Here is a 13,808-nt window from a genome sequence, read left to right as displayed (position 1 = left end):
AACAAACTATATTCCATAACTGTGGAGTCAAACTCCTGCCTTTTGCTTCCTGACAATGTTACTCAACTAATTTGTTCTCCAACACAGAAATAATGACCCCTATAGTGGGCTATCTACTGCAGCTATAACCCTGCAGAGAAGGGGAGAGCTTCTAAAGATCTAAGAATAAATGTATTGAAATACAACTTTCATTCTTATCCCTCGCAGGGAAAAAAATAAATAATCATCTTCATTATGACTGCCACCATAAACTGAGGTACCATACAGTGACTTGCTTACAGATGAAAATTTCCAAAGGGATGGAATAGCTGAGTCACTTTAATTAAGTATGTCATATATAGTCAGTGAAAGAAAATGATATAATATTATGAAAGTCATCTATTTCTGTAGTCTGTTAGGAGTTCCAAAATGAATTAACATGGTTGCTGACTCGGAAAGTGATTTTCACATACTCAGATTTCTCTCTTAAACCATTTGGATACATTCTTTTTCTGGGATTAAGTTAAGTAACATCTATGCACCCAGTCATTACTGTAGGTCATGCTCTACCAACAGTTCAGTTGTTTACCTTACAAAATTAGCTTTTACTAGAATGGACTAATTGAGCTGTAACATTCTCTTGGGCTTTATGCTGGTTCCTAAATTTAAAATTGAAACATCAGTTGAAGAAAAGTAGGTACAACCTAACAGCCTATGTAACTTAACTACAACTATATTAAGCTACATGCATTAGTTTCAGAACAAAAAGAATTGGGGAAAAAAAAAAAAAAAAAAAAAACCTCTATAAAATCAAATGAGATTTTTACTGCTGAAAAAGTCTACAAAATACCCTCAACAATAAGATAATTTAGGCCCCAAAGAAGCTGCCTATACTAAACATAAGACATAATAGTAAAGCTGGGGGAGGGAAACGGGGACTTCAAAATACCTAAATAAAAAATGAGCTAAATTTCAAATGACAAATTTAAGAATTGCTCACTTGACTAACAATATTATTGGAAATAAATGACTGCATTAGAAAGAATCTTATATGCCAGTAAAAATAGGTAACATTGATTGAATCCTTCCTATGTGCCAGATTCTATATTAAGTCCTTTACATGTATTATTAACTCATTTGATTCTCACACCCCTCCTATAAGGTATTATTACTATCCCCACATTATAAACAAGAAATCTGAGGCACAGAGAGGTTAAATTACTTGCCAGAAGTCACCAAGTGAATAGGAAGAAGAACCAGGGCATGAACCCACACAGTGATCTCTTAAACTGCAGTCCCTAACTCCCCCCTCTAACCTCCCAACTCTTAACCAGTCTACACACTGTCTTTTTAATTTTAGTTCAATTTCCCATTTCACAGATGAGGAAACTCTGTCCCCCAAGGTAGACAGAAAATTCATTCAAGGCTGAAAACTATTTTTTTAAGTAATCTGCCAGCCCAAAGTGGGGCCTGAACTCACGACCCCAAAATCAAGAGTTGCATGCTCTACTGAGCTAGCCAGGCATCCCGAGGCCTGAGACTATTTAATAACAATACTAGTACTAGGACTCAGGTTTCCTATTTACATTCTGCTTTCCTATTTCACATTGGGCTTTTCCTACTTTCCTGTCATTTTTCCTATTTTACAGTGAGCTTTCCCCATGTTTTGTCTTTTAAAAAAAAATAATTTGGGGGCACCTGGGTGGCCCAGTCAGTTGAGCGTCTGATTCTTGATTTTGGCTCAGGTCATGATCCCAGGGTTGTAGGACCAAGCTCCATGTTGGGCTCTGCGCTCTGTGTAGGGCCTGCCTGGGATTCTCTTTCTCTTTCCGCCTGTCCCTCTCCCCTGCTTGTGTGCGCTCTCTCTCTAAAATAATAAAAATAAACAAATAAATAAATAAAATGATTTGTTTTTCTGTGTATACTTACTGAAGTCAGGAGAGTACAATAAAGTACAGAAGAAAATTAAAATCATTCCTCCTGGCTTCCCAGAATAACCCATGTCAACATTTTAACATACTTCTTTATATGCAATGTAAGACCAACACTCTGCTTACCTACCCCATATTTTCAAAGAAGTTTAGAGACATAATTTATATATAGTTGTATATTTACTTGACTTTTTCATTTACGTCATTATTTTTCATGGTATTAAATATTTTTGAAAATATGACTAGCAAATGGCATTTCATAAATTTCATTAATTTAGACTATATATGGTAAATTCTTGCAATTACTCTGTGATGAAACTGTTATACCTACATCTTTTTGCAACATCGCTGATAATGTTCTAGATTAGGTCCCTAGAAATGACATTACTAAAATTAAAGGGTATGACAATATCTAACAATTACGGGGTTAACACTATTGCCAAATTACTCTAAGCACTTCATAGATATTTGCTTGTTTAATCCTTGCAACAGAGAGAGCAAGGGACCCCATAAGAGAGGGAATGAATGCCTAGAGAATAAGTGACTTGCCCAAGATCATACAGCTAAAAAGTGACAACCAGGATTGTCTACCTCACACCCAGGTAGTGAGGCTCCAGGATCCATGCTCTTAATCACTATGCTGGCCTATTTTACTTACACACTTTTTCAATGTGATGTGAAGTCTCCTAGAAGTTTACTACAAATGTAGAAATATCCTCTCAGGAACCTGTAGTTTTAGTAAGCATCCCAGGAGATTCTAAAATTTGAAAGCCACTATCCTGATCTAAAAATTTTAAAAGAGAACATTTAACGGCACCTGGGTGGCTCAGTCAGTTGAGCTTTCAACGCTTGATTTCAGCTCATGTCATGATGTCATGGCTGTGAGATCAAGCCTGCACTGGGATCTGCACTATCAGTGTTTGGGATCCTCTCTCTCTGCCCCTCCCCTGAATGTTCGTTCTCTCTCTCTCTCTCTCTCTCTCTCTCTCAAAATAAACATTAAATAAATAAATAAATAAATAAGAACATTTAACAAAGCCTTCTCACAAAACCTCTGATAGTTACATTGATGTTTGAAAATGGATGAAAGAACCAAGTAAGAGAGTACTCAAAAATGATTAAAATAAATCTTTATGACCTTGGATTAGGCAATAGCATCTGAGGTATGACATAAAAAGCACAAGTGACCATATAAATGAAGAATTTTAAGATCATTAAAAATTACTTGAGGGGCACCTGGGTGGCGCAGTCGGTTAAGCGTCCGACTTCAGCCAGGTCACGATCTCGCGGTCCGTGAGTTCGAGCCCCGCGTCAGGCTCTGGGCTGATGATGGCTCGGAGCCTGGAGCCTGTTTCCGATTCTGTGTCTCCCTCTCTCTCTGCCCCTCCCCCGTTCATGCTCTGTCTCTCTCTGTCCCAAAAATAAATAAAAAACGTTGAAAAAAAAAAATTTAAAAAAAAAAATTACTTGAAAAATAAAAGGTAAGCTGAACTTCATCAAAATTAAAAACTTCTCTGCTATAAAAGACACCATGAGGACAAATACTATGTTATTCCACTTACATGAGGCACTTAGAATAGGCAAATTTATAGAGCCACACAGTAAAAATAGAGGAGTTATCAGGGACTGGGGTAGAAGAAGAAGGAGAGTTATTGTTTAATGAGTACAGAGTTTCTGTCTGGGGTGATGGAAAAGTTCTGAAAATGAATAAAGGTGATAGTTCCACAGCACTGTGAATGTATTTAATACCAGTGAATTGTACCCTTAAAATACTAAAAAATAGTAAATTTTATGTTATGTATGTTTTACTGTAATAACAAAAAAGGCACCATCAAAACAATCTATAGAATGGAAAAAAAATTTTTGAAATCACTCAGCTGATAAGGGAATTATATCCAGAATATACAACTCAACAATAAAAAGATAAATAACCTAATTTTTAAGTGGGAAAAGGACATGAACATTTCTCCAGAAAAAAAAAACAAAACAAAACATACAAATAGCCAGTAAGTACATGAAAAGATGCTCACAACATTATTAATTAGGGAAATGCAAAACAAAAATCAAAGTGAGGTATCACTTCATACTAGCTGGCTACAATAAAAAAGACAATAACAAGTGTTGACCAGGAAGTAGAGAAATCGAACCTTCAAACACTGCTGGTAGAAATGTTAAATAGTATAGCCACTTTGGAAAACAGTTTGGCGGTTTCTTTAGACATTAAATATGGAGTTATGATATGACCCAGCAATTCTATTCCTAGGTATATAACCAAGAGAGCTGAAAACATAATGTCCACAAAAAAACTTGTACATGTATGTTCACAGCAGTATTACTCATAATAACCAAAAAGTAGAAACAACCCAAACATCCATCAACTGAGTATGTAGTAAAAGTGATAAATGAAATATGGTATATGCCTACAATGGAATATTATTTGGCAATAAAAGGTATAAAGTACAGATACATGCTACAACATGGATGAACCTTGAAAACACCAGAGTGAATGAAAGAAGCCAGACACAAAACTCCACATGTTACATGATTCCATTTATATGAAGTAACTCCTGGATAGGCAAATGTATAGAGGCAGAAAGTAGATTAATGGTTGCCAGAGGCTTGAAGAGGAGGAAATGAACAGTGATTGCTAAATGGGTACAGTTTCTTTGGGGAGCAATAAAAATGTTCTGGAAATAAATAGTGGTAATAGTTGTAAATTTTGTGAGTATACTAAAAACCACTGAAGTGTAAACTTTAAAAAGTTAAAAAATAAACTAAAAATACATTTAAGAAATTCATGATAAGTACATAAATTTTGAAATAAAGCTCTTAGAAGTAGTAATTTAAGACTGTAAATATGTGAATTTTGAGAGAATTAGGGAGGAAACTCGACAGGATAAAGTCTGCACAGACAATGGAAATAAAGATAGAAATGTCAAAACTGTCGAAAAGTTAAGAACTAGAAAAGTACAATGTCAGGCAAACAAAAGTTTTAAAAGTTCTATTAAAAGTCACATTGAGGAAGACAGAAAAGTGAGTTTCAGAGTAGAGAAGAAACAAAAGAAATAACCACCAAAACAAAATCATTCAATGTCTAATATAACATTAGACATTAAATAACTTCTAAGCAGTTCCTTGATGACCTTGAAAAATACTTTAAGTTTACCTGTTAGTAAAGAAGAGGCCAAGATACATATATGATCTAAATTTATAAAATTAAAGGAGATATGTACAAATTTCACCAAATGTGGAGCACTAGTAATTCAGAACAAAACTCAAATTTAACCAGAATACTTTGGGGCCATATGATAGCATTTGCTTTTACACAGCAAATTTATAGGACAAGAGGAACTGAATTATGTTGGATTACCTGTCAACAAATCAGAAACATTCCAATTTGTCCTAAATAGGCTGAGGTAATAATGAAAGATGGATGATGGTACATGCGGGCTAGAATGTTAGCTTCGTAGAGTCAGGGACTTTGTTTTGGTTAGAACAGTGTGGGGCACATAGGAAGTGCTCAGTGATGGCTAAATCAATCAACAGGATTTTGAAATCTGTAGAATACTGTGTTTATGTTTTGGGAATTCACATGTAGATTAAGGAATTCTACACATCTAGAAACGGAATTGTAATGTATGAAAAGCCAGAGATATAGGACTAGAGTTTCAGAGGATGAAAAGAATTTCTCTTTAAATACCACACTGACTAGAGGTAGATGAGTCTATATAACTTGCTTGTGTTGTTAAATACTTAAACATATTCATAAATCTCCTCTATTTTTTACATTGTCAGTATAACAGAAAATATAATGGCTCCATAAACTTCTAAAAAATTAACTATTTAATGGTAAAAATAATTATATATACACATAGAATTCATCATAGACAAATAAAAGGAATACACAATATAGAAAATAAAATCTAAAGACAAAGATAAAATTTAAGTAAAATATAATAGACAAAATCAGTATCTACAAGATCTAAGAAGAAAACATAAAACCATGTTAAAACCTAGACAGTACTAACTCTAGAACAATGAGCACAGAAGACAAAGTTCCCCACCTTGAAAGAATTCAAGATAACAGAAAAGAAAAAAACTATAATGACAATCCCATAACAGAGTTGAGAACAATTTCTAACAATGACCAATTTGGCTAAAGACATCCTACTGTAAAGCATTAGTATTTCATAAAAAGTTTCTATGCCTGTCATATAAATACTAAAATCAATACCAACAAAAGGTATTTACATAAAAATATCACTAACAAGTTTGCATTTAAACATTTAATTAACATAATTATGGCAAAATTTTGTTTCTTAAATCAAAGTACTCTATTGTTAGAATGACAAATGGCACTATTCAGTTATTTCACTTTTCTTTTTAAACAAGATACCTGCAGGCAACAGACATGCAATTAAAGCTGTAGTTCAAATTCAAACAATTCACTTTGAACATACCAAAAAGATATCCCACTAAAATATCCTGTCATACTTCTCACATTTGAATACGATTTTAGATTCACCTCAGTTAAGGACTTTATTTAAAATCTAACATATCTGGGGCACCTAGGCGGCTCAGTCGGTTAAGTGTCCAACTCTTGATTTAGGCTCAGGTCATGATCTCATGCTTCATGAGATGGAGCCCCTCATTGGGCTCTGCACTGACAACATGCAGCCCGCTTGGGGTTCTGCCTCTCTGCCCCTCCCCTATTCATGTGTATGTTCTCTCTCACTCTTTCTCTCTCTCAAAATAAATTAAAAATAAACATTTAAATATTAAAATGTCGGGATGCCTAGGTGGCTCAGTCAGTTGAATGCCCCATTATTGGTTTTGGCTCAGGTCATGATCTCACAGTTCACGGGTTCAAGCCCCATATCGGGCTCTGCACTGACAGTGTGGAGCCTGCTTGGGATTCTCTCTCTTCCTCTCTCTCTGCCCCTCCCCTGCTTATTCTCTCCTTCTCTCTCTCTAAATACGTTAAAAAATAATAATAAAATAATAAAATAAAATCTAAAATATCAAGCAAAATTTAAGATGAAACGCCTTTATAGAGTTTCAACTCTAAAGTTTAGTAAAGAATGTAAACTGGTTCAAGTATGAGAGATCTCTTTTACTAACTGAAATTAACAATTTGTGAGTACTTAATGTAAGCAAATTTAGATGCTATGCCATAAAACTTAAGGTATTTTTTGAGTTTTCCATTGATAGAGTTCATTTGATAATTTTTGAAAATCATATTGAAAATATTGAAATGAACTTTTAAATAGTCATAACATAGGAAATTAATCATACCTAACTTTTATTTTGTTCTCAAACTGTTTTTCAAGACCCTGAGAAATTTACACTCAGTTTCAGGCATGTTATCTTAGAAGGAGAGCTAGATTTACAACAAGGAAGTGACAGTGCAGATTCTGGGTTTTGACATACATGCTGTACAAGAGAAAACATTGTGCAAGTTAAAGACTACTAAGGTTTAGAACTGCAACACACGCTAAATAAAATGTTACATTTTTTTTTTTAAGTAAGGCTGCTGCTATATACTTACATTGGGCCAAAACTCACAAAAAGCCATTCCTCCAAAGTCTTCTTTCCCTGCCCCCCCATCCCACTCAAAATAAATTTTTCCATCCTAGAACCCATATAAAATGTATTTTTAAAATACATTTCAGTACATCTTTATTATCTTTACATTTATGAATAAAACTCTGTGAAATTGAAAATATTTTATTTGATCCCTTTGCTCCAGAATAACTTAATTATGTTTTTCTATTAAATTTAGAGTGAATTTTGAATATTTCTTCTATACTTAAAATCAGATACTTAATTTCTAACTACATACTTCATAAAAACAGTTCCAGGGGTGCCTGGGTGGCTCAGTCGGTTAAGCATCCGACTTCGGCTCAGGTCATAATCTAACGGTATGTGGGTTTGAGCCCCACGTTGGACTCTGTGCTGACACCTCAGAGTCTGGAGACTGCTTCAGATTCTGTGTCTCCCTCTCTCTGTGGCCCTCCCCTGTTCACACTCTGTCTCTCTCTCTCAAAAATAAACATTAAAAAAAAAAAAACCAGTTCCACATACATGACCTCATTTTACATAGTATAAATTCAGAGGAATTATTAGTCTTACATATTTAATTAATAATTTCTATCTTCATTTTTACTTAATGTTGAAACTACATTTTAATCTTTACATATTCAGCATTTACCACAAAAAACAAGAATAAAACTGAAAACTGAAAAACTGAAACTGAAAAACTATTGTAAAATTACATGAAATGAAAATAAGTGACCAAACATAAAATAGAATTTGATAATTTGCAAAATGTATCTCTCACTGCAAAAATATTTAAATTTGATCAGTGTTTCCATTTTTTTTAAATCTTGGTTTATAAGTTCCTATAACCATTCTTTAATAGTTAAGTGTTCATCAGGATAGATACAAAGACATTTAACCCTTTCATTGAATATTATAGGATATGTGCTAAAAATTTAATTTTGGCCAAATATAAAATAACTATCAATCATTCACAGATTAACCAGTCCTTAGAGTGTCTCTCATTCATACACTTTGGACATAGCAAGAGCTGGATATATATCCAGCTATCAGTTACACACACACACACACACACACACACACACACACTTTGCAGACATAATTTTTTTGTACCAAGAGAAATGCAAAGATAAATTCCTAGCTGTAAAACCTCAGAATATCAAAGAGTACTAGAGGGCTGGAGGCATCAAAATTCCAGACTTTAAGATGTATTACAAAGCTGTAATGATCAAGATAGTATGGTACTGGCACAAAAACAGACACATAGATCAATGGAAAATAGAGAACCCAAAAATAGACCCACAAATATATGGCCAACTAATCTTGGACAAAGCAGGAAAGAACATCCAATGGAATAAAGACAGTCTCTTCAGCAAATGGTGTTGGGAAAACTGGACAGCGACATGCAAAAGAATGGACCTGGACCACTTTCTAACACCATACACAAAAATAAGCTCAAAATGGATGAAAGACCTAACCGTAAGACAGGAACCCATCAAAATCCTAGAGGAGAAAGCAGGCAACACCTCTTTGACCTTGGCTGCAGCAACTTCTCACTCAACATGTCTCCGGATGCAAGGGAAACAAAAGCAAAAATGAACTACTGGGGCCTTATCAAGATAAAAAGCTTCTGCACAATGAAGGAAAACAATCAGCAAAACTAAAAGGCAACCGACAGAATGGGAGAAGATATTTGCAAATGACATATCAGATAAAGGGTTAGTATCCAAAATCTATAAAGAGCTTATCAAACTCAACACCCAAAAAACAAATAATCCAGTGAAGAAATGGGCAAAAGACATGAATAGACACTTTCCCAAAGAAGACATCCAGAAGGCTAACAGACACTTGAAAAAATGCTCAACATCACTCATCATCAGGGAAATACAAATCAAAATCACAATGAGAGACCACCTCACACCTATCAGAATGGCTAAAATTAACAACTCAGGCAGCAACAGATGCTGGTGAGGATGTGGAGAAAGAGGAACCCTTTTGCACTGCTGATGGGAATGCAAACTGGTGCAGCCACTCTGGAAAACAGTATGGAGGCTCCTCAAAAAATTAAAAATAGAACTCCCTATGACCCAGCAATTGCTCTACTAGGTATTTATCCAAAGGATACAGGTGTGCTGTTTCAAAGGGGCACATGCACCCCAATGTTTATAGCAGTTTATATAGTTTATATCGATAATAGCCAAAGTACGGAAAGAGCCCAGATGTCCACTGACTGATGAATGAATAAAGAAGATGTGGTGTACATACACACACACACGCGCGCGCGCGCGCACACACACACACACACACACACACAATAGAATATTACTCAGCAATCATAAAGAATGAAATCTTGCTATTTGCAACAACGTGGAACTAGAGTGTATTATGCTAAGCAAAATTAGTCAGAGAAAGACAAATGTCATATGACTTCATTCATATGTGGAATTTAAGATGCAAAACAGATGAACATAAGGGAAGGGAAGCAAAAATAATATAAAAACAGGGAGGGGGGCAAAACATAAGAGACTCTTAAATACAGAGAACTGAGAATTGCTGGAGGGGTTTTAGGTGGGGGAAATGGGCTAAATGGGCAAGGGGTATTAAGGAGGACACTTGGGACGAGCACTGGATGTTATATGTAGGGGATGAATCACTGGATTCTACTCCTGAAATCATTACTGTACTATGTGCTAACTAATTTGAATGTAAATTAATATATACATATTACATTTTATATATATTATATATATAAAAGTACCAGAGAATATCATCCATGCTACTGAATTTCTAATGTGTGGAATTACAAAATTTTAACATTCCCACGCATTTTTGACACCTGGGATTCATGTCCCATTTGCACAAATCGTATTTAATGCAATACGATACCAACATACATTTAAGTCTACTGAAAAATTAATGTGGATAAGGAATGCCTAACCTAGAAGACTTTTCTCACTCCACATCGCACCACCCACCAAAGTCTCCTCAGAATTACCAACAACTAAAACTGGAGAAAAAAAATTACCATCATGGAAATGTACATACACATATCTTTTACATGGTAATCTTTTTTTTTTAATTTTTTTTAATGTTTATTTATTTTTGAGAGAGACAGAGACGGAATGTGAGTGGGTTAGGGACAGAGAGAAAGGGAGACCCAGAATCTGAAGCACGCTCCAGGCTCTGAGCTGTCAGCACAGAGCCCGATGCAGGGCTCGAACTCACGAGCTGTGAGATCATGACCTGAGCCGAAGTCGGACGCTCAACCAACTAAGGCACCCAGGTGCCCCTACATGGTAATATTACCCTCTGCGTCCACTTATTCAAGCACTGTCAGAGCTGTAACACTCACTATTTATAGCCTTTTACCCATTGCCAGTGAGCTTCCATACCTACTACTCCACTAATAGCCCAGCTTTTAATACTTATACTCCCTATAAAGTGACATTTGAGTGCTGTTAATAATTGTCTTCTCAAAAACTCTCCCTTGCCTTGTATCTCACAAACCCAATCTTTCCTGGTCCTCCTTCTCTGGCTGTTCTTCCAACTGTTTTCTTTTTCCCTGCCAGCTATTTCAATGCTGATCATCCCCAGGGTTCTCTAGCCTCTACTTTTCTAGAGATGTACAAACTTCCCTGGGAGTATATTTCCTACACCCTTCACTACTTTGGTTGATGACTCCCAAATCTGTCTCCCTCCATACAGATGATTTTGTTGCACTCCCGTTTGTTTCTAACTGTCCTTTCTACTATATCACTCTACCAGGTCTCCTTGCCTCTAGGCAATATCTTCCACATTATCACCAAGACTGCTCCTCTAAAAACAAAGATCTAACCATGTGATTCTTTTGAAATCTTTTCGAACTCCTCACCACCAGTCCTAAAGGAAAAAAAATAGCATAACATTAAAATCCTTCATGATTTGAGGGGCGTCTGGGTGGCTCAGTTAGTTGAGTGACTGACTTCAGCTCAAGTCATGATCTCACAGTCTGGGGGGTTCAAGGCCTGCATCAGGCTCTGTGCTGACAGTTCAGAGCCTGGAGCCTGCTTCAGATTCTGGGTCTCCCTCTCACTCTGCCCCTCCCATGCTCATGCTTGCTCGCTAGCTCTCTCTCTCTCTCTCTCTCTCTCTCTCTCTCTCAAAAATAAAAACACTAAAAAAAAATTAAAATCCTTCATGATTTGATCCTAAGCTACTTTGTCTGCCTCATCTTCTCTTCCTTCCCCCATATTATGTTACACAAAATCACTAAAAGTTTCTCAAACAAGGGGCATCTGGCTGGCTCAGTTAGTATAGCATGAGACTCTTGATCTCAGAGTGGTGAGTTCAAGCCCCATGTTGGGTGTAGAGATTACTTTTAAAAAACAAAGTTTCTCAAACAAGCTACCTTTGTTTTTTTCCTTCATGCTATTAACTCATGCTATTTATTGATATTGCCTAAAGTGTACTTCCCCCTCATGTGCATGCTAAAATGTTGTTCTTCTTTTAGGACTTGTTTTAGATGTCACTTCTGGTGACATTCTGTTCCCTCCTTCATTGCCTTATTAATCGGTCATCCTAGCCTCAACATTTCTACTGCAGTTCATTTAAATAGCACCTCTCTTAGCAATTATTTCATTGTATTATTGTAATTATCTGTATACATGTCCGTTTATGTAGAATCACTAAAAGCAGGGATCATCTCTTGTCACCCCTGTATCCCTGTCAACTTGCAAATATGCCATACAGTAAATGCTTAATAAAGAGATGCTCAATAAGCAAATGCTATGTAATTTATGTCACTCTCTACCTACTCTAATATTTGACCCCATGAAATCATATATCCCAGAGTTTTATCTGAAAATATGATTAATGTAGATTCAGTCCATGACAAAGCAGATGAATCAGCAAGATAAAGTAGACCGAAGAGATGTTTGGAAAAAAACATTTATGACTAAATCCCATAACTCAATGTCAAATGTCAGAGTTATTCACAAAAGACACTAAGTAGTATATCAATGATACAGTCTTCTATCTGCTTAAAAGAACACTACTTCAAATTATAATTTCTTTATGTCTTACTTTTCTCATCTGAGAAATACAAACCATTTACCTTATGAATATTACAACACTCAAAAGGGAATGAAAAACAACTTTATTTTTGTTAAAATACATTCTTATTTGATAATTCCCACAGGTAGATAATTTTCACTTTGAGTTGGGAAGTAAGCTGAATGTAGTAAAACATATGACTGTGTTCAATTATTCCACTGCCTCTTCCTATATGAACATTAAATTACATTTCCTGCTCAACTTCATCACACTTGGCCATGTGCATTGCTTTGGGCAATAAAATGTGAATAGAAGTGGCATGTGCCATTTCTGAGCAGAAGCATTCACTGTAACTCCATGGCTATGCACAGCTCTTGTCCCTCTACCACCAGAACATGTCCCAGACAGGAGCTGCTCCTCTGGCCTGAATTCCAGAAAGGAGAACAACTGTGGATGGAGCAGCCACCTACTTAAACATGTAACATGAGCAAAAACTAAATCAAGTGAGGTCTTGGGTTGTTCATTACCACAATATAACTAGCATAAACTAACTGATACACTGAATTAGATGCTCCTCCTCTATAATATCGTTAACACCCAGGCATATGCCACGATAATATTATACTACACTCAAAGGTTTTTTATTGTTTTGTTCAAATAGACTTATGATTTCAAGAAGTCAGACATTTGTTTTTTCATCTTTAGCAACGGGTAGAAGACTGATAAATATTTGCTGAAAAAATTATAGAGGTACCTATCATATATTTTCCAATAAATGAAGCTAGTTACTGAAATTTTTGAAAATGTAATATAAAAATAACATATTGCAAAGAAAGGCTGAAGAGATCAAAATAACTTATAGTGTAAAAAGCTGAAGAGATTTCATGGCCATTTGTTACCTGATCTTAGGTAGAGTATCTTAACATTTTCCTAAAAGTTTCCAGCAATATATTTATCAAAGATTCCAATAACACCATTTTAAACATATTCTATTGATAACCAGAAGGTAAGAAGAGAAGTGTAGAAGTCCAAGTTCATGCACTATAAAATCCATGTTTCCTCACAGATCCATAGTTACATATATGTTTTAGACACATATATTTACATATATGTTTAAAACATATATTTTATTTCTAAACAGTTCCTATAGTGATGGCTGACCCAGAAAACTGACAAATAACAATCCAGAAGAACCAACACATTACAAAAATGCACTAATTCAGTAATTTTAAAACATGCTAATACAAAGTCACCTAGCACAGGGGTAAAAAACTTATAACCTCTAATGCCTCTAAGTGCATAATTCTA

At 35.4% G+C, this 13,808-nt stretch overlaps 1 protein-coding gene across 31 annotated transcripts in view; it reads right to left on the bottom strand.

Annotated features, from left to right (window-relative positions):
• Nucleotides 1-13,808, bottom strand: part of SLMAP (sarcolemma associated protein) — a 148,728-nt gene that overhangs the window by 109,497 nt on the left and 25,423 nt on the right. The gene's annotated exons all lie outside the window — the stretch shown is intronic.

This window comes from Panthera pardus, unplaced genomic scaffold, assembly GCF_024362965.1.
Source record: "Panthera pardus isolate Hobbes unplaced genomic scaffold, ASM2436296v1 HiC_scaffold_8, whole genome shotgun sequence".
Lineage (NCBI taxonomy): Eukaryota > Metazoa > Chordata > Mammalia > Carnivora > Felidae > Panthera > Panthera pardus.
Note: the sequence above shows the minus strand (reverse complement) of the source record. Positions and strands in the feature narration are given on the sequence as shown.